We start from the raw sequence: 19,777 nt of genomic DNA, 5'->3' as shown, positions 1-19,777 counted from the left end.
GAGGTTGATGGATGTGTAAGAGGAGTTCTTGCAAAACAAGCCAGATGTTTACTACAAAACATAGGTAAATGGTTGTAAGGACAAGCTGCTCAGAGGGCAGGCAAATGCAGGGCTGGGAGTGCAGAGAACAACACAAGGGCAGTGCAGCTCAGGGTACATGCACCAGGCGCCTCCCAAGGCAGCTCCCAGCAACCAGCCTGCTGTCAGGTACTGGGGCATGACCAATGGGCAGCTACAATCCACAGCAACAGCGGGGGAGGAAGGAAATGGCTCTGGCAAAACAAGGAAGAAAAGGGCTGTTCTGCTGTGTTCATTCACATGAACTTCTGACAGAAGATTAATCTTTTAACTCCATCCATTTAGAAATAAGAAGAAACAAAAAATGTTTCAGTTAACAAGAAACACCACAGTGCAGACCACAAATATATCACTTGGCTACTGGAGAATGAAAAATTGACATACTAAGTACTCCATTACATAGAATATCAAATCTTTGGGAAGAAATTAAGTTATATATATACACACTATTACTTTTTTGGGTTTTGTTTTATGCAAATCAGCACAAAGAGTTTAAATAAGATTTTTACATTCAGAAAGCGAGAGCCACACACCTTAGTCCACGTGTGTCCTTACAAAAACTGAAATCCACAGCTGGAGCTGAAAATACTCTGAGCCTTAGGAAGTCAGATAACTTATTCACAGAGCCAAATTCCCATGTTCTCATGTTTGAAACCTCCTTTCTAAGCGATGTATTAAAGTTACCCAAAAACCTTCTTCCAGAAAAACAATGTTTGCTATAAGAAAATGCATCATTTGAGACTGGAATGTGACTTCAGATCCCACTCACATATGTACGACTGGAGGACAACTCCAAATTTGTCCATCATGTGGCCAGTACATCCAGGAGCATGAAATGATTATGCTCAGCCACAAATCATACCTTCTACATTATGAGCCTTCTCTGAGGTTCACAGTAATTAATGTTAAAGCAAAGAACTACTTCCAAACTTCATTTTAGGTAAAGTATCATCTGATATTCAACATATACAAAAGAAAAAGGTATTCTTGTCTAACATGAAACTAATGTTTCTGGGTGCCAAAGGACCAGTTTCTAATTTTTGACCAAGAAAGGGCTGCCAATATTTCTTTGGTTCTTTCAGCATTCCTAAATTTTCCCTATCATTGTTTTGAAAGAGAGGGAGTCATCCCTCACAGCACAGCAGCCCCCAAGCCTCTCTGATACCAAAATATCTGCTATACAGCAGAAGCCAAGAGAACTGTCTCCCTCTGTCAGGTTGAAAGCAGAGTATGAATATGTTGAAATATGGCAAAATCCAGAGAGGTTTTGTAGTACTGAAGTATTTTGAATCTCCAGAAAAACATCCAAACCAAAACTTCAAGAGCAGACAAGAAATAAGTTAAGCATCTGAGTGACTCTAAAAATCAAATTTTTCCCAGAATCCTCTGAAAATGAAAGGGTGTTTTGCTTTATGTCCAAAGCCAGCAGCAGTCATGCTCCCCCAAAAGACACGGTGCCACAGAGTTGGATGTGTAGGGACATGTCAGCCTGATCTCTCTCGCTCCACTTGCTTTTCTCCTAACTTATGGTGTATGCTCACCATTGAACAAACATTTCTGGTTTTCTGTGCAAAACCTTCCCTATTAGCATCTTGCAGAGGGATGTAAAAGTTTTGATATGTTTGGCTAAAAGAGCATTAAGGCAAACATGGAGTTTGCTGCTGCCACTTCCCTTGCTCCACCACACAACCCCAGAAAGATGTTACACAGCCCAAGAATTTCTCCACACTCGGGAGGATGCTCTCAACTTGCCCATCTCTTCCCCATAGTGAAGGTCTTTTAAACCACTTTTAAGCACCCGCTAAAGCTATGTATCTGCTTACAAACCAATACAGCACACAGCACCTCCCCTGCTGACACAAACAAGGCTCCTTCGAGTATCACTCTCCCAAATGCATCCTGCAGATCCAGTGTCCTGGCTTGAGCAGCAGGCAAATCTGCAACCCTACAGAAACTGGATGGCTGCTGCTGAAAGAAACCAAAAGCCCATGTCAACAGAGGGCAACGATTTAAAATGCGTTCACTTTTTTTTTTTTTTTTTTTTAAACAGGGAAGTACTCTATAGCATCAGTTGGTAAACAAAAATGCACCATTAAATAGCTACCACTGAGCAATTCTGCATTGACAGGTATGTCATTCTTTCTTCTGGTCTAAACAAAAGAGACTTTTTTATTCAGTCAACAAGGTGAATAAGCTGGAACACAGCAATTATCTGAGCGTACAGAACTTGTTCTTCTCTAGTCACCCTCTGCAACCATGGCAAAAGCAGAGAGAGTGACAGAAAGCCAAGATCAGACCCTCGGCATTTAAAGATGATTCACAGATCACATGCCTGATAATCGCAGAAATTTCCGTAAGTACTGAGGTGAAACTCTGACCTTACTGAAATCAGAGGAAATTGCACTCAGGATTTCAGCAAGTCCAGGACACATCTCTTCAACATCACTGAGTGGCAGAAGTGGTGACACTGATGTTATCTCTGATGGGTTGCCCTGAACAGGTGAAATCTCATCATCATCTGTTTCTATTCCAAAAAAGCTGTTTTTGTTTATCAAGTGCCCCTAAGCCTTTACTTCTCCAGCCATAATGAGACTTCTGATTACTGCAAACTCCACCACCACAAGAACAGCACAAAAATGTAGATTAAATAATGACAGTGTTACCCTTGAAGGCCTATAATGATGTCAGAAGTCAGAGAAACCCTGACTGAACAATCCTCTAGCCATAGTGAGTGACCAACCACAGAAGGGATGGCTACTCATTCCCATGCTGTGGTGTCTTTGATGCTTCACAATTACAGTGGCAGAACTGTTAAGATGCATTCCGGTTAAGCTAACACGAAACCAATATACATCAGTAATTCTGCCTACCCTGTACTTAGAAATTGCTACAGGAAAGTGCTTAACGAAAAGAAATTGAGCTCTGCAGAGAGGGACCCGGGGGTCCTGGTGAATGACAGGTTGGTGATGAGCCAGCAGTGTGCCCTGGTGGCCTAGAAGGCCAATGCTGTCCTGGGGTGCATTAAAAAGTGCATGGCCAGCAGGTAGAGGGAGGTGATCCTCCCCCTCTACTCTGCCCTGGTCAGGCCTCACCTGGAGTACTGTGTCCAGTTCTGGGCTCCCCCGTACAAGAAAAGACAGGGATCTCCTGGAGGGAGTCCAGCGGAGGGCTACAAAGTTGATAAAGAGCCTGGAGCTTCTCTCTTATGAGGAAAGGCTAAGCAACCCAGGTCCATTGAGCCTTGAGAAAAGAAGACTCAAAGGAGATCTGATTAATGTTTATAAATATCTAAGGTGCAGGATGCAAAGGAACGAGGCCAGACTCTTCTCAGCAGTGCGTGGCGATAAGACAAGGGGAAATGGCCACAAACTGAAGCATAGGAAGTTCCGCACAAATGTGCGTGAGAACTTCCTCACAGTGAGGGTGACAGAGCACTGAACAGGCTGCCCAGGGAGGTTGTGGAGTCTCCTTCTCTGGAGATGTTCAAGACCCACCTGGACACCTACCTGTGCAACCTGGTCTAGGGAGCCTGCTTTGGCGGGGGAGTTGGACTCAATTTCTTGAGGTCCCTTCCAGCCCTACAATTCTGTGATTCTGCAATTGAAAGCACTGACTTCATCTCAGATGTGTAACTTCTATGTCTAGCAGCTGCTGCCAGCAATGCTCCTGCTAGTCTTCATCAGAATCTAGGCCACACACCTTCCCATACCCTCATCATCCTGAATGGAAGAAAAGAAAGGGTGCAAAATTACAATAACATTTGTTCTCCTCTATATTGGTCTACCTCCCTTTACTGTCAGCAACCTTAATTTTCACCCAAACACATCTGATACATACGGAAATCAACAACAGCAAAAAACACATAAGAGGTCCAAATCTCCTCCAAAGCAATCTGCAGCCCCTTGTTTTCTGTGGCTTTGGGCTCATACGCCATCATGGAGTACGACAGCATGGTGCTATTCCGTCAGACTGGTTTCAGACCTTATTTCAGCCACACTGCTGCTGACCCATTGCAGCAGCACATTTCACACAAGGAAAAGAGCCCCTCGCAGCTCACACAGGCATCACCTGGGGATAGAGTGGGCAGAGGGATTCAGACAGTGGGGAACAGCTGCCCCTTTTTGATCTCACTGCTGTTCCTGATGCAGCAGCAAAAGTGGTATGCGATAGTTAAAGCACTCCTGCACAGACAGCATAGCTTGCAATGGAGCTCTGCAATACAGAAGTCCTCTTTCTGACGGCAGAGGAGGCACAGACCGGCTCTTGCACCAGCAGATGACAGCACTGCAGAGACCTGCAGCAGGGAGGAGGCAGGTGACAGAGCACTGCAGAACAAGCTCACGCATGCTGCACATGGCTTGGCAATTTAAATGCTGCACTGAAAGGCAAAGAAAGCCACACGGGGGCACAGGGTTTAATGTAATCTATCTTATCAGTTTACCCAACTGGAAACAAGGGGAATCTGTTCATCTCTTGTGGAGATTAAGTGAAATTACAGCCTTCAGAAGCATGGGGGTTGGATTAAAAGTAGCCAAATGAAGCTTGCTGATTAAGAGCGAGTTGCATCAGACACTGAGGTGTTTAAAAGGAGCTTAAGAAGACATACTCATCAGTAGGGAGAACCAAAATAATTAAACATCCCTCATCTCTCCGTGTGGTGCAGCACAGATAGTACTGGAATGTCAGGACCCAAGTGGGGACCGTAGGAGACTAACCTATGTAACACATGATAAAGTTACTTTCTAGGTAACACTTTTATCTGGAACAACAGGTTAACGGAGCCTGCATACAGATCTGAAATCACAGAATCATAGAATGGTCTGGGTTGAAAAGGACCTCAAAGATCATCGAGTCTCAACCCCCCTGCCAAGTGCAGGGTCGCCAACCACTAGACCAGGCTGCCCAGAGCCACGTCCAGTCTGGCCTTGAACACCTCCAGGGATGGGGCATCCACAACCTCCCTGGGCAACCTGTTCCAGTGCGTCACCACCCTCTGAGTGAAAAACTTCCCCCTAATATCTAACCTACATCTCCCCTGTCTCAGCTTAAAACCATTCCCCCTTGTCCTATCGCTATCTACCCTCACAAACAATCGATCCCCCTCCTGTTTATACGCTCCCTTCAAGTATTGGAAGGCCACAATGAGGTCTCCCTGGAGCCTTCTCTTCTCCAAACTAAACAAGCCCAGTTCCCTCAACCTTTCCTCATAGGAGAGGTGCTCCAGCCCTCTGATCATCTTGGTCGCCCTCCTCTGCACTCATTCCAAGAGCTCCACGTCCTTCTTGTGCTGGGGGCCCCAGGCCTGGACGCAGTACTCCAGATGGGGCCTCACAAGAGCCGAGTAGAGGGGGACCACCACCTCCCTCTCCCTGCTGACCACTCCTCTTTTAATGCAGCCCAGAACAGAACATAGTTGGCCTTCCGGGCTGCCAGCGCACGGTGCTGGCTCATGTCCAGCTTCTCGTCCACCAGGACCCCCATGTCCCTCTCCGCAGGGCTGCTTTCGAGTACTTCTTCCCCCAGGTTGTATAAATACCTGGGATTGTATAAATACCTGGGATTGCCCTAGCCCAAGTGCAGCACCCTGCACTTGGCCTTGTTGAACCTCATTAGGTTCTCGTGGGCCCACTTCTCCAGCCTGTCCAGGTCCCTCTGGATGGCTTCCCTTCCTTCCAATGTATCGACGGCACCGCTCAGCTTGGTGTCATCTGCAAACTTGCTGAGGGTGCACTCAATGCCATCGTCTATGTCATTGATAAAGACATTGAAGAGCACCGGTCCCAAGACTGAGCCTTGGGGGACACCACTCGTGACCGGTCTCCACCCTGACATAGAACCATTGATCACAACCCTTTGGCTGCGACCAGCCAACCAGTTCTTAACCCACCGAACAGTCCATCCTTCGAATCCATACCTCTCCAACTTGGAGAGAAAGATGTGATGAGGGACCCTGTCAAAGGCTTTGGAGAAGTCCAAGTAGATGACATCCATTGCCCTCCTCCCATCCACCGATGCCGTCACTTCATTGTAGAAGGCTACCAGATTGGTCAGGCAAGATCTACCCTTGGTGAAGCCATGCTGGCTGTCTCAGATCACCTTCTTGTCACGTATGTGCCTTAACATGTCTTCTAGGAGGATCTGCTCCATGATCTTCCCAGGCACAGAGGTGAGGCTCACCGGCCTGTAATTCTCCAGGTCATCCTTTCTCCCTTTCTTAAAAATGGGAGTAATGTTTCCCTTTCTCCAGTCACCGGGGACTCCACCGGACAGCCATGATTTTTCAAATATGATGGAGAGCGGCTCGGTGACCACATCAGCCATCTCTCTCAGAACCCTAGGATGGATGTCATCCGGCCCCATGGACTTCCACACATTCAGTTTCATGAGGAGGTCTTGAACTTGTTCCACTGTTACAGTGGGACAGAATCCGCTCCTCTCACCCACACCTTGAGGTTCAGGGTCCTGGCAGACACGGGGAGCCTGACCACCAGTGAAGACTGAGGCAAAGCACATATTGAGCACCTCAGCTTTTTCCATGTCTGAGGAAGCCACTTCTCCATCCTCATTTATCAGAGGGGGAACACTCTCCTTGACCTGTCATCTCTTGCCTATGTACCTGTAGAACCCCTTGTTGTTATTTTTCACATCCCTAGCCAAGTTTAGCTCTACCTGTGCCTTGGCTTTCCTGATCTTATCTCTACACATGTGGACAACAGCCCTATATTCCTCCCAGGCTACACAACCCTGCTTCCACTTCACATACATTTCTCTCTTTTCCCTCACTTTAAGCTGCAGGTCCTTGCTCAGCCATGCTGGTCGCCCGCCTCCTCTGCTCGATTTCTTTTGCTGGGGAATGGAGAGCTCTTGTGCTCTCAGGAGGGTGTCCTTAAAGAGCTGCCAGCTCTGCTCTGTTCCTACGCCCTTAAGGACAGTTTCCCAGGGGATCCCAGCCAGCAGTTCCTTGAGCAGCCGTTGCTATGGTTCTCCTTCACTGTGGAAGGAGAACCATAGCAATGGCAGAGGACAGAGCTAGCAGTCAAGGGCTCAAGTCAAAAGAGGATGAACTAAGGGAGAAGAGCACCAACTACTGACGGAGTTAAAATCCACCAGTCCCCCTGATAGCAAAGAACAAATCACAGGTGAGCAGGCACTGCTGTGAAAGTCCCTCCCATAGCTCCTCCTGGGCTGTCATTTGGGGAAGCCTTTCACTTCCCTCTAGCTCAGAGGCATGGAAAGCACCAGGGGTAGATTCATTCTTCAAAATTATCTCAAGATTTATAGGATCCTCATTAACCTTCCACACACACAAAAAAAGTCTCCTTTGGTTGCAACTCCATCATGGAGGATAGGGAAAGACTGAGTATGGAACAAAAGACCCAAAAATAAATAGGTAAAAGCTTCATTTAACTTTATTTGGGAAAAAAACCCACAACCGTTAAAAAAGTAATAGGAGGAGGTCTTTCCTATGAACCAAACCCCATCCCCAGAAGATCTCTCCCACATGTATGGGTAAGTGATGGCTTTATTACAGCACAGCAGCTGCCAAGTCTGTTCCAATATTATAATCACTCTGTTAATCACAAATCCCTGTGACATCTGAGCTACATGACATCTTTTTTTTTAAGAAGCTTTAGAAATAAAGGTTTTGCCATTTTGTCTACACGGTATTTTAGTTCAACTGATGAGTCTGCTCTAATTCCTATACTCATTAATGCAATCTACATCCCAAATCAAAACCTGCTCTAGAAGCCTTGGTTCCTGTATATTCAGGGGCTGTGTTTACCCAGAGAACGCTGAAAATAAGAATAAATTTTACCCTTTTTGAGCTCGTTAAAACACCTAACAAGAAAATTGCTGCTTAGAGCAGTAACTGGTAACTTATTGCTGATGAAGATGGAGCTTATTCGTAAGTACAACAAATGCTATATCAGCTAGTCTGGCCCTGATTCAAAGAACTAGCGTGTTGTTCATTCACCAGGAAAAGCAACAGGATTTGTACAGCCTGCAAGTGCCTAAATGTTGTATTTATTCCACTGAAATGCAAAGCTATACAGAACATGATCCGCTGAGGTCAGGACAGCTGTTGAGTCAAATGGAAGCAAATGAAACTTGGCTGCCTCTACAGTGGTAGTACAGTCAAGGGGACCCACTGTATTCAGACCTTTAGGAGTGAAAACAAAGCAATCTGGGTTGAAAACCCACGTTTACATTGTGTAACAGCTGCATGTCTCCTCAGTCAGGAGAGGTGCGCAATCACATTTGAAAGCACAGCTACTTGTATTAAAGTCAGGCTGCCACCCAGGCACCACTTCTGTTGCTCTTGAGCCAGCTAAGCATCATTTCAACCTGGGTTATTTCTTGACCTGTCATAAATGGAAGGGAATGGCCTTTATCCCATGTTTTTAATCAGCTTAAAAACAAAACACAGGACTGTTTTCTTACCATCTTGAATCACTGACAGCAAAACTTCCATCCTGAAAGAAGCAATGCTAGAGGAAGCACTCAGCCACTAAGACAATGGAAGGCTGCTGCCACCAAGCTCCCTGGGGTCTAAGCAGACCCTGCAGCACCAGGCACAGGTACTGCAACCACCAGGAACAGCCACACCTGCTGTCAGGCAAACCAGTCCCTGCTGGGTTCTGTCACATACATATCCTGAAGCATCTGTGCCATGACTGCCATTCAGACCTCTGTGAGTTGTAACCGGAACCAGGAGTCCTAACCAGGGCCTTGATCTGCTATTCCTTTTGTGCAGAAGCACTTCTGTAGTGAAACCCACTGCACCTACTGTGGTGCAAACTGGCAGATGGCAGCAGGGAGAGCTCTGAGGAACATTCAATCAATCTGAACCGGAACCGAGACAAAGGCACACGTTTCATCACACTGAGTTTAATACATTGTTTTCACCTATTAAATTAAGCAAGGGCAAGGTACTTTCCCATACTCATAGAAATGGTATTAAATTATGCATTCAGAAGTAATTTTCCGATATGCTGTTTAAACACTGTCATTATACATGTTGAATAAGGAGAATGCAAAACGGAGCTCTGGGGCAAACAAGACAGACAGTACAAGCATGAAAGTTTAACCTCTCCTACAGGACCACAGTGCTGGGCACCCACCCGTAGCGCAGGACGGGACAGGCCTGCAGCCAGGGCTGCGGTGTGCTTGCAGGTATGGTGCCCATTTCTGCTCCCAGGCAGCCCTGCGCCACTTGGTGTCTCCTCTTCCCCTCCCAGATGGCAGAGTACTTGCTGGAGGGCACAGACAAGGAGAGGCATTAGCTCCTAGCACAAACACAGCTGTTTCTGCACATCCACACATGCAAAACAATTGCTGCTTTTGTTTCACATGGCAGTGCCAAGTCCGTCTGGTCCTCCACATCCTGCCACTGCTTTTTTAAAGTCAAGATCAGAAATTTTGAGAGAAGAGCAATTCTTTTGTAACCTGGAGAAGTTTGTCAAGAGAAACAATGGTGAAATCAAGCTTCCTCTGTATTTAACAGCCACAACTGGCAAGGACGAAGTGAAAACAAAGCAACACCAGGAAGCCTCTGCAGCTGGGTGGGGATGCAGAAGCATGCCCCCCCTTCGTAATTACTGGGGAATTCCCATTCTGAATTGCTGCGAGGACATCACCACTGCCAGCAGCTCCAATCAGGCTGTCAGCAGCTCCATCCCAGTCCTTCCCAGCCATCAGCACCACTCCTCTCCCTGCAGGCAGCCACTACTAGGCCCTGGTGGCTCACACATACCAGTGAGGGCTTCTTCCAAATGCTTCCCTGGGGGTGCTTCCAACAGGAACAAAGCAACTGTGGTTCCCCTTGTTTACACAAGTGTGCAGGATGGATGCTGCGCTAAAAATGCTGGCAAGCTTCAAAATTAAAATAAGTTGTGCCTTTCAGGAGGATGACGGTAAACTCCAGATCTCATTTCACCCAAGACAGTGATTAGTAACTGTTCAAGGGGATGTTGTACCTCCAAAAAGATGCCTTTTAAAGTCATAAACAGGCTTTGAAATGCCTGCTCACTGTCACAATGAATATGCATTTTATTAATAATCTGACCAAAGAGTGGGACACCATAATTGTTTGTTCTATCGTGGTTTATGTTGTGGGTCCAAATGGCTACAGACAATAGGATTACAGATAGACTACATGGTAACAGGCACTGCAGGGAGGTGTAACTGCCAAGCAGCAAAACTAGCCAAGTTCCATTAATCACTGACAAAGCATCCTGATGCTAAACACTCCACATTCATCTTTCCCTGAGCTTTTCACTTTGCTGTTTATTATAAACAGAGCTTGGCTCCAGGACCTCAGTAAACTCCCATACATAGCTACATTTTTCAAACTGTCATCTCACAAATGTTCCTCTATATTTACATTATGCACATTACGAACATTTTTAATTATTCTTCCATCAAAACACATGAGCTCACAAGAATTCAGACAGGCACTAGCGTGCTAAGAAGCAGTAGCTTTTTTTTTTTTTTTCTCCAGCATGCAAAGCTTTCCAGATAAGAAGCTACAAGAACATCTTGCTGCTTCCCTGCCCCTTGGAGGAATCCCACCTGGGGAACACTAAGGGACAGCTCTCTACCGATGGTCCCCAACTGCTTGTAAAAGAAGTACTTTGCCCTTCTTACAGCTGGAAAGTTGGCAAGACCATACATTTCAGTGTACCGGAAAGCAGTATTTTTAAAGGATGTTAAAATGTTAAGCATGCTATAGATCCGCTGCAATTATCTTATGACTCACTTCCCAGTGGTGGTGTGAATTTTGCACAATTACATATCTTAACTAGTAAGAAGATAAGAAACCTCTGGTTTTCTACAAAGCGCTCATCTCAAAGGCTTGGGATACTTCCTATTATCTTCCCTTGTCTTCCCATCACATTATTTGTACCACCCTTTTCCTTAGATCTTACATCAGGAAATACCAGCAAGCACTCAGTTCTTTTTGTTCCTATCTACCCCACTCAGCACTCCTCTGCCTTTCCCACGTCTACTGGCCCATAGTTACATGCTCGACTCACCCAGGTTTCCACAAAGTGACTGCAAACTTATATATGTCTCCTGCAAGCTTTTTTTCACCCCAACTCATGAATGCTCAGCCCATTCTCGTTTACTTCAGCTTTTCACATGTGCAAAACACCGAACAATCGCTTATGTACAAAAGCATTACATAGGAAGAACATCCCTGATTTTCAGGTTGCCAGTACAGCGAGAAGGCAGCTGGAAAGACCCCACAGGTCAGAACACAGGATGCATTCAGCACCTGTTCCCTAACAAGGATGAGGACAACTCACTGCTTTGTGGGGTAACACACTGATCAGCTGGCTCTTCACTGCTGATTAGCCTTCCAGAAGGTAGCTGGATTCCCCTCATCCACACCACTCTTCATCAGCTACACGTGCCAATCTTTCTGTACTACTGTTATTAAATTGGCTGGTGAAGCCCAGCAAGAGCCAAAAGATAGTTGAGCTGCAAGCTAAAGGTTAAACTCTAGCCCAGATCTGCCTCTGCACACTGGAAAGGCCTATACCAATCACGACAGATAGCAACACAAAGCAGTCCTCACAGGAGAAGTTTCCTATCACTGTTAGATAGATTAGGCCAAATTCTTCCTTAGGATAAATCTGATCTGTAAACCGGAATTGAACTACAGATTAGCTTATTATTATCATCATATTATATCATTTCTAGCTACATTTTTACTTATTCTCTTTCAGGACTTTGCTCTCTGGTGAAGGAGAAGGCCATGACAGCAGGATGAACATGGATTGATCTACAACCTATCAGTCTGTAAGCTTTCTTGGTGAGAAAGACTCACATGCTGGTGGTAACACCATAAAAATTAACAGTGAGCTAGCACAGCATGTTTCTCAAGAAAATACATATTTCTGTGCCAGTGTTCAGAGGCTGATAGGATGTTGAACACTCTCACAATTTTTTTTTGCCATTCACATGGAAACCTCAGCAATGCAAATGCAAATTCAGAAGGCTGCATCTGTAGATAAGAAGCAAGGTTTCCAAGTTTTCCACAGTTTCTAAGTCAGTCCTTTTTAAGGCCTAACCCAGCTAAGTTCTTGTGCACTCAATATCTCTTAATTCTGTGTGCTGCTTACTGTCCTGAAACTTACTGCTTCCCCAGAAAGACTCCAGAGTGAGATGGGAGCACATCTCCTCTTTGCTCAACTCCCCACAGAGACCTAGACTTCCTGGTTTTCCAGAGGAAGATTTTCAATTAAGATGCTAAAACAGCCAAACAGCAACCTCCCATTAGAGGATGACTTCTCATCCCCTGATGTCTAAGACACAACCCTGGAAAACCAGTTCACTGCAGAGCATGGGCAAGCAAGTCAACCCGCACCAAGGTTGTTCTGGTTTGTTGTGGTTACCATACACAGAAAGGCACAAAAACCTCTTGAAATCAATTATTACATCTTTATGAGTCCTCTTCGGAACTAAAATTCAACACGAGGCCTTTTAATTGCTCTCAGAACAAACACCACAGGGTACAATCCAGCAGTCCTCTGTGGAAAATCCAACTGCAGACCATGGGTGTGTTGTATCAGTGACAACTAAACCACTTCGCAGTGCTCCGAGGAGATCTTTCATACACTAAGTGCCTGCAGAGATCAGTCTGTGCATTCGTGATACTAAGGATTTATCTAGGCTGGAGCTTTGATGCATGTAGTAACAAGCTGTAAAAACATGTCAGCAGAATTTGAGCTGGAGCTGCCAAGTGTCAAAATAGGATAGCATTTAAACATTTGCAAATTTTGCTTAAGATACAGAAGCACAAAGCAAATATACCACCATTAGCATTTCAAAAATAGTTTCTGAATGAAAACAAGCTTTAAAAATAACTTCATTTTCTCCTGGCATCCTTATGCTAATAGATTCTGCTTTTAATTAAAAAAGTATCTTGCATGCAGGGCACAAGGCGCCACCATCTCCTTACGTAATTTAAGCTCTTCCTGCAAAGCAAATCAGACCACAGCCTCTCACCTCAACCCTGACAAACGCAGGAGGTTTTGTGCACAGGTCAGCATCCCATGGCAGTCCAGGTGGCCACATTCAGCTCAGGTGACAGTAATTTCATGGCATTCCCTTCAAGAGATCTCTTAAGTAAACATCACATCCCTGAAAAACATGATTAATTTCTCTTACAGATAAATAATTTCTCTCTGGCTCAGCTGATTTATCTAAAGTCATCAGGAATTTGACTAGTACCATCAGATAACTGCTTCTACCATCACTAGAACCAAAGCAGACATTGAAGGAACAGGAATCAAGATAAAAACATAAGTAAAGGCGAGATTCCTACTGGAAGAGTACAATTACGTGATAAATGCCAATAGCATAGCATATAACTGAAGAGACAGTGAGTTCTAGCTACAATCAATCTCCTTATCTGTAGGATGCTTTGTGGTGCAGCACCAACATTTTTACAGATGCTTTTATTCCTGTGGTACACTAATACACCAAGCTGTCTCATCTATCTTGCAGTACATTTGTTTTTTCCTTTTCCTCACATTATCTTCTCAGGTATCCAACCCAGAACTGCACCCTGTAAACACTGCAACTAATTCAAGGATTATCTGCCAGGAAATCTCATTAGCTAAGATAGAGAAAGCACTACTGAAATAGATAAAGATGATTTATTTTATTTTTATTAGACAAAAGGGCACAACGAACAGCTGTAAAGATCTAGGATTACATACTCAACCGGAAGCTATAGTAATTCTGTGCACGGCACTGAAACAACACCTTTGGGCAAACAAGAATTTTCCGGGCAAACAAGAACTTTCCAAGCAAACCTGACTTCTCACCTGCTTAGCTTGCTGCAGCTTCAGTACTGATTGTTTTTTTTCAGTCAGGATTCCTATGAACTTGATCACTCCTTTTCCCTACTTGGTACAGTTTAAACAACTCCATCTAACTACAGGCCTTCGCACTTTCCAGCTGGAAGCACTCGAGCGTTTCTGCTCATGCTCACATCCCAAGCCCCGTGCTGCAGCCACCCCACACTTCCACACACTGTAGGCAGCTCCGTGACCAAATTTACACCCCAAGGAGCCAGACCTCACTCCCAAATCCATAGGGCTGTGGCAGTAGATGAGACAAGGAGGTATTTTCCCTCCTCCATGTGAGGAAATTAAATTAAAAAAAGGAGACCTTAGGGTACAACCCCAAGGCTGCGCTCCAATACCAAGACACCTCCATGCTACCTTTCACCAATTACCACTACAAAATGTTGTGCCTGGTTTTAGCTTTAAGGCATCTCATAACAATGTATTTATGCACAGGCTTTTACATTTTTAAAAGACAGACAGAAACTGATTAAGTTGTCCAATGGACAAGTTCAGGCTTCTTGTTTGAGGTAGCATCCCTGGTGCTACCCATCCCACATCGCTCTCTCTCCCTGCAGGGTCTGGGGGCAGCCAGCCACAGGAACAGACAGTGCAGCTGGGATAAGGAGCACTTGTATTTCATCTGCACTAGGACAACACCTCTGGGCAGGGGCACCAATAAAGCTGTGCTGGCTGCAAACACAGAGTACATCTACAAGCTGCACTACACAGCACTTGTTTATATCAGTTCAAATAAATAAGAGTTGTGCTTGAAATAAGACAACTTTTTGTTTTTGCTTGTTTTAGCAAGGACAATTATGAAAAATAACTACAGCAATCCAGGTGAAAGCTCATCTTTTTAAGTTTAGCGCTTATCTTTTTTAGTTAGTCTTAAAACTTACATTATTCTTAATGATGAAGACTTGTACGTAAGAATCAGAAATATCACAGAAGTCCATGGAGGAGTATCAGGGGACACTTTTGTCTGTAGAAGCAGCAGAACTTCTATAGGAACTTCCTAGGTTATTCATCTACAGTTAACTTATATTCATATTTATTTTCACAAAACATCACAAATATTGCCACAAAATCTGTTGGCAAGTCACTCCCTAAAGCCATCAAAAAACTACTATTGTTATCTTTTAGGAATCAGTATTAAGTAACGCAAAAGTATTTCTGCAGAGGACTGAGCTGTGGCGCCCGGTTCAGCAAGGACAGCATTCAGAGTACAAGAGGAAGGAAGTAGAGTCTTAGAGCAGATGTGCAGTTCTACACAGTACTTGTGTAACGCTGTACAATCACACATGGTTTAGGTAATCAAAAAGTGTTATCTAGAAATACTACATTACTGTCCTCATCCACACCTTACCACAGAGGTTAGCAGAAGAGGCTGCGGGGACACAAATGATTTCTCTGGAGAACACCAGTCACGAAGAGGAGAGTCTGCTCCAAACTCAACACAAGAAGGATCTCTTTCCTCTTTCTCCTGACCAGGGGCTTGCCCTGCTGGCCAGCTCTGCCCAGAACCTGCAATGCTGGGCCCTGCCAGCCTGGAGGCATACACAAAGGCCTGTTGTCCTCAGTGGCAGCATCCGTCCACCATGCCAGGGGCGTGGACCAGAGCACTGGTCACACACCTTTACTTCTCCCCTGGACAGGTGCCCAGCAAAGCCCAGCCCCGCAGCCCCCACTGAGCTGCTGAGGAGCAGAGGAGCCCTTCCACCAGTTGTGTGAGGCCTCAGGAGCTCCCGGGACCACTGCCCACCCTCCTGGCACAGCAGTGGACATGTGTACCTGTGAAAGATGCCCCTACACAACAGATGAGCTTCAGCTTGAGGATTACTGCCCTGCTTTCACATCCAGCCTGAAAAGGCCCCCAGACAACAGCCGCACCAGCACCAAATGGAGCCTCATAAACATAACCACTGAATGCTTTTCATAGGCATAATTCCCAGGGTCTCTAAAAACAATACATTCTGTCGAAATAGCACCCAAATGAAACCAGCTCTTCAACCACTCCAACAAAGCCCTGTCGGATGTGCCACATTCCAGGAAGCACAGCTCAATATGGTTTTATCTGTTCATCATCAGTCCTCTTATGCCTTTTGTTAAAAAACTAATACAGCTCCACAACAGGGGAAAAAATATTCCCCTGTAATAAAAGTATGCAGCCAACAAAGAAAAAAGTTGGTATTAAAAACAAACTATCACACCAAATTCCCTGGTATCATGCTCTCTGCTTCCTTCCTTCAATGATCTCCTAGAACTGGGGTCTTTTTTTAGGCCACCTGTAGGGACAAAATCATTTGGACTAATCCAGCTATTAAGGCAAAATACAGATCACGTTTTGTTCTGATGTATCCACTTCAGCCTCTAGTATCTCTGCATCGCCTGGTTTGCTTTTAAGTCATTAGTCACAAGATCACCTTGCTCAAGTGAGTGGAATGCCTCATGAGAAATGGATGCTTCCTTTCTCCTGAGAGCAACACACTTAAGACTAGGGATAAGTTTCATTTTTCATGTCTGTGTAGGTTCACACAAACAAAGCCCAGGCTTCTCTAAACCAGAAAGATAAATCAATACCAAAGGAAAACAGAAGATGTACCAAGTTCCTCAGGTGCGCAGAACTCTCTGCGCAATCATGATGACCAAGGACCAGAAGACTGATAAAGCTAAGCAGCACCTTAGTTTATTACCAGCAAAAATAAATGGGTGTTTCCAATCCCTTTTGTTTATGATAATACACATCTTCCTACGGTCTCTCTTCTGGGATGAAGAGCCTTCATCTGGGAAGTCAGTGCTCATTTAGAAATTAGCCCTTTCCCTGGGGCTGTTCCCATTACCCCACACTAGGCCCTTCCATCCATCCTCCCGGAGGTGAGATGGTCTGTAATGGCCACAGACTGACTCACTGCTTAGGAACATCTTCAAAGACAGAGGGCTTTCTCCTTCCTGGAGAAGGAAAGAAGCCACCACAAAACAATCTCACAAGTACTAAACACCTGGAAAAACAAATATCTTTCTCGCAAATCAAGCTTGTTTTTTTTTCTTCTAGTCAGGATTATTTACGTTCACTGCTCGAAGACACATACCAAATAAGGCAGTTGATCTCCACCTTTTGTCTCAGAGTCCTTCCACATCACATGCAACTTCCTGAGGTAATAGCAGAGAAGTCTTCATATGTTAATAGGAAGCAGCTTCAGTTTTCAGTAGGCCTGGTAGGCTAAGACTGGCAACTAGCCTTGAAATAATGAGCCAAGCCTCCTATCACTTGCTAATACACTAACTGCTTTATTCTTTTGAGATTTCTTGACAACTGGTAGTTTCTGGACTTAATCTCCCACCTGCTCGAAAAAGGCCACCAGCATCACAGATCAGCTCCTAGCCTGAGAGGCCAGCCGGAGCTGCCACCACCTCACAGCCCTCTGAGCAGGAGCTGCCACCATATTCCCGCAGCACTCCCACTAGCACACACAGCCCCCATTCTGCTAACTGGTTCCATGCCACCAAAACTCCACTGCTGTCAGGGGGTTGCACAGCCATAAAAGCAAGCAGCAGGAAGGGAAAGCAGCCCATCTCTTCCCACTTCTCTCCACTGCCTTGCCAACCAGCACATCCAGTTGTTCTGGAGCAGATGCTGATATGCATTTGTCAGAGTTGTTCCCAGACAGCAAGGCCCACAGATTTACAGAAATAACAAGAAAATTGTGACCATTTTGCTTCATGACCAGCAAGTTGAAATCCCCTCACAAGATGTGAGAGAGGAAACAGGAGAAAAGCTGCGCAATCTAACTGCTGCTGCTCTGTGGTGTAAAATTCAATCACCTGTGCATTAGGAAGGGAGCCTTACCCTCAGTTGCACAGTTCTCTATTCAGCTGCATTTGCACATGGTTACACGTGATTCCTTTTCACCTCAGCATCTCTCTCCTTGCATTTTGGTTTGCACTGGCTTCACTTGCTGAACTGCTTGAAGCATTTATCTTATTTTTTCCATAGAATCACAGCATGGTTTGGGTTTGAAGGGACCTTAAAGCTCACCAAGTTCCAGCCTCTGCCACAAGCAGGGACACCTCCCACCAGAACAGGCTGCCCAGGGCCCCATCCTATCTGGCCTTGAACACTGCCAGGGATGGGGCAGCTGCTGTCTCTCTGGGCAACCTGTGCCAGTGCCTCACCACCCTCTGAGTAAAGAATCTCTTACTGATGTTTAATGTAAGCCAACCTTCTTTTTAGTTTAAAATTCAAATTATTATTGCTTGCAATAATATTTGCTCTTGGGATTACTTGGAATTTTTAAAATAGTTCAAGCTAGAGATAAAAGCTGCCTGGTGAATGTTAATGTATTACGATTACAATATTTCTTACCTTATTTATGTAAACAAAGCTCTTAGCTGCTTCTTACATCACCTTAATATTGCCTGCACTAAGACAAAGGTGATTTGCACTGTTCTGTAACCTGACATCCTCATTACTCACTTGTACTTCCGTATGCAAACTCTACCAACAAAACCTCACACTGGGCCAATGATAGATAGAGGGAGGCAGAAATGGGTCTCGTTCATATGTATGTTAACAAATTCACTTCAAAATCTCAGGTTTTAAATCCATTAAACAGGTTGATGCAAGTCCTTTTTGCATTTGCTTTTAACCAAAAGGACATATTTTTAGCTTTTAATACCCTGGAGCGTTAAATTAATACAAGATCCCAAGAACAAACTGCCTTCCAGCCTGCCACTGACATAAAATATAAGTGACCTCTTAACTAAGGTTATGTTTGTAGAACCTATTTAAGTGCTGGAACAACCTGAGAGTCTCACAGGCCTCTGGAATCTGCCCAGTTTTCCAAGATCTGTTAAAAATTAGCATTAACATTTCAGAGGGCACTGCAGCTAACTTCCCAAGATCTCTGGGCAGAAGCCCCTCACCACCAGAGGATTTCAAACTCCCTGAGCAGACACTGCCTTGCACCCTCCTACCCCCGCAAGGCCACCTGCCCCAGCTCAGACGCAGTCACCCAGCTCCAGCACTTGGAAGATATAACCCCAGACATCCCAGCCTCTTCCATGTCATTGTCTGCAATCACAGCCAGCAGTTGACAAACGTACCAGATGTATGCTTCCATTTCATCTTTGTTTTTAAACCAAATTTTTGTTAAATTGTACAGCTTGGAATAGCTGGTGTTTCTGTTATTTCTTCAACTGCTCTTAACTCCAGTTTTCCTAGAAGAAATTGTCAGTGCCTGTGTGGGCAACCCAGCCTGCCCGGTCACATTAACCAGCTCTTTCAAGTGGCACTGAGCCTGTTCTCTCCTGAGCCTAGGAGGCCTGTAACAAATCCCAGCTCCATCCTGTGTTTACATAAATACAGGACGCACAAAATAGCTTTCAATATGTAACTTTTATAATACCTCACAGATACAGCTACTTGTATACTGACACAATCTTCTTGTGTAGGCACCTAACTCTGTAAGCACAGATATTCCTGTGCAAATACATACAGACAGTTGTGGCTTCCCACATATAGATACGGAAGAGAGATTACCCCAGCGCTCATTAAACCAGGAGCTGCTTTGAAGTACTCCATAAACTCACTAAGCATAATGCAGTTTGCATCCTGACCGGGGCTTCCAGAAACTACCAGAACATAAACAAATTATAATGTTTCTAGAAATAACTGCAAGACTGCTGTACTCTGCTTTGCACAGCACCAGTATTCTAACTCAATGACCTAGCATCTCATTTTTCCAAAATGTGGCATTTAATTAGCATCATTTCCAGGGATCACTTCCTCTTGCTGTCACATCAGAAAGCACAAGGTACCTTTCATCTCTAGGAGCACA

The 19,777-nt window shown here is 44.9% G+C and overlaps 1 protein-coding gene and 1 long non-coding RNA gene across 4 annotated transcripts in view; one reads left to right on the top strand and one right to left on the bottom strand.

The window, feature by feature from the left end:
- Positions 1–19,777, bottom strand: part of PLCL1 (phospholipase C like 1 (inactive)) — a 200,154-nt gene that overhangs the window by 73,346 nt on the left and 107,031 nt on the right. The window lies entirely within an intron of this gene.
- On the top strand, positions 6,986–14,774 carry LOC110399425. The gene is made up of 3 exons (XR_002439200.1): positions 6,986–7,217; positions 11,811–11,883; positions 14,516–14,774. It is a non-coding gene; the product is annotated as an uncharacterized LOC110399425 (long non-coding RNA).

This window comes from Numida meleagris, chromosome 5 (genome assembly GCF_002078875.1).
Source record: "Numida meleagris isolate 19003 breed g44 Domestic line chromosome 5, NumMel1.0, whole genome shotgun sequence".
NCBI classification, from domain to species: Eukaryota; Metazoa; Chordata; class Aves; order Galliformes; family Numididae; genus Numida; species Numida meleagris.
Note: the sequence above shows the minus strand (reverse complement) of the source record. Positions and strands in the feature narration are given on the sequence as shown.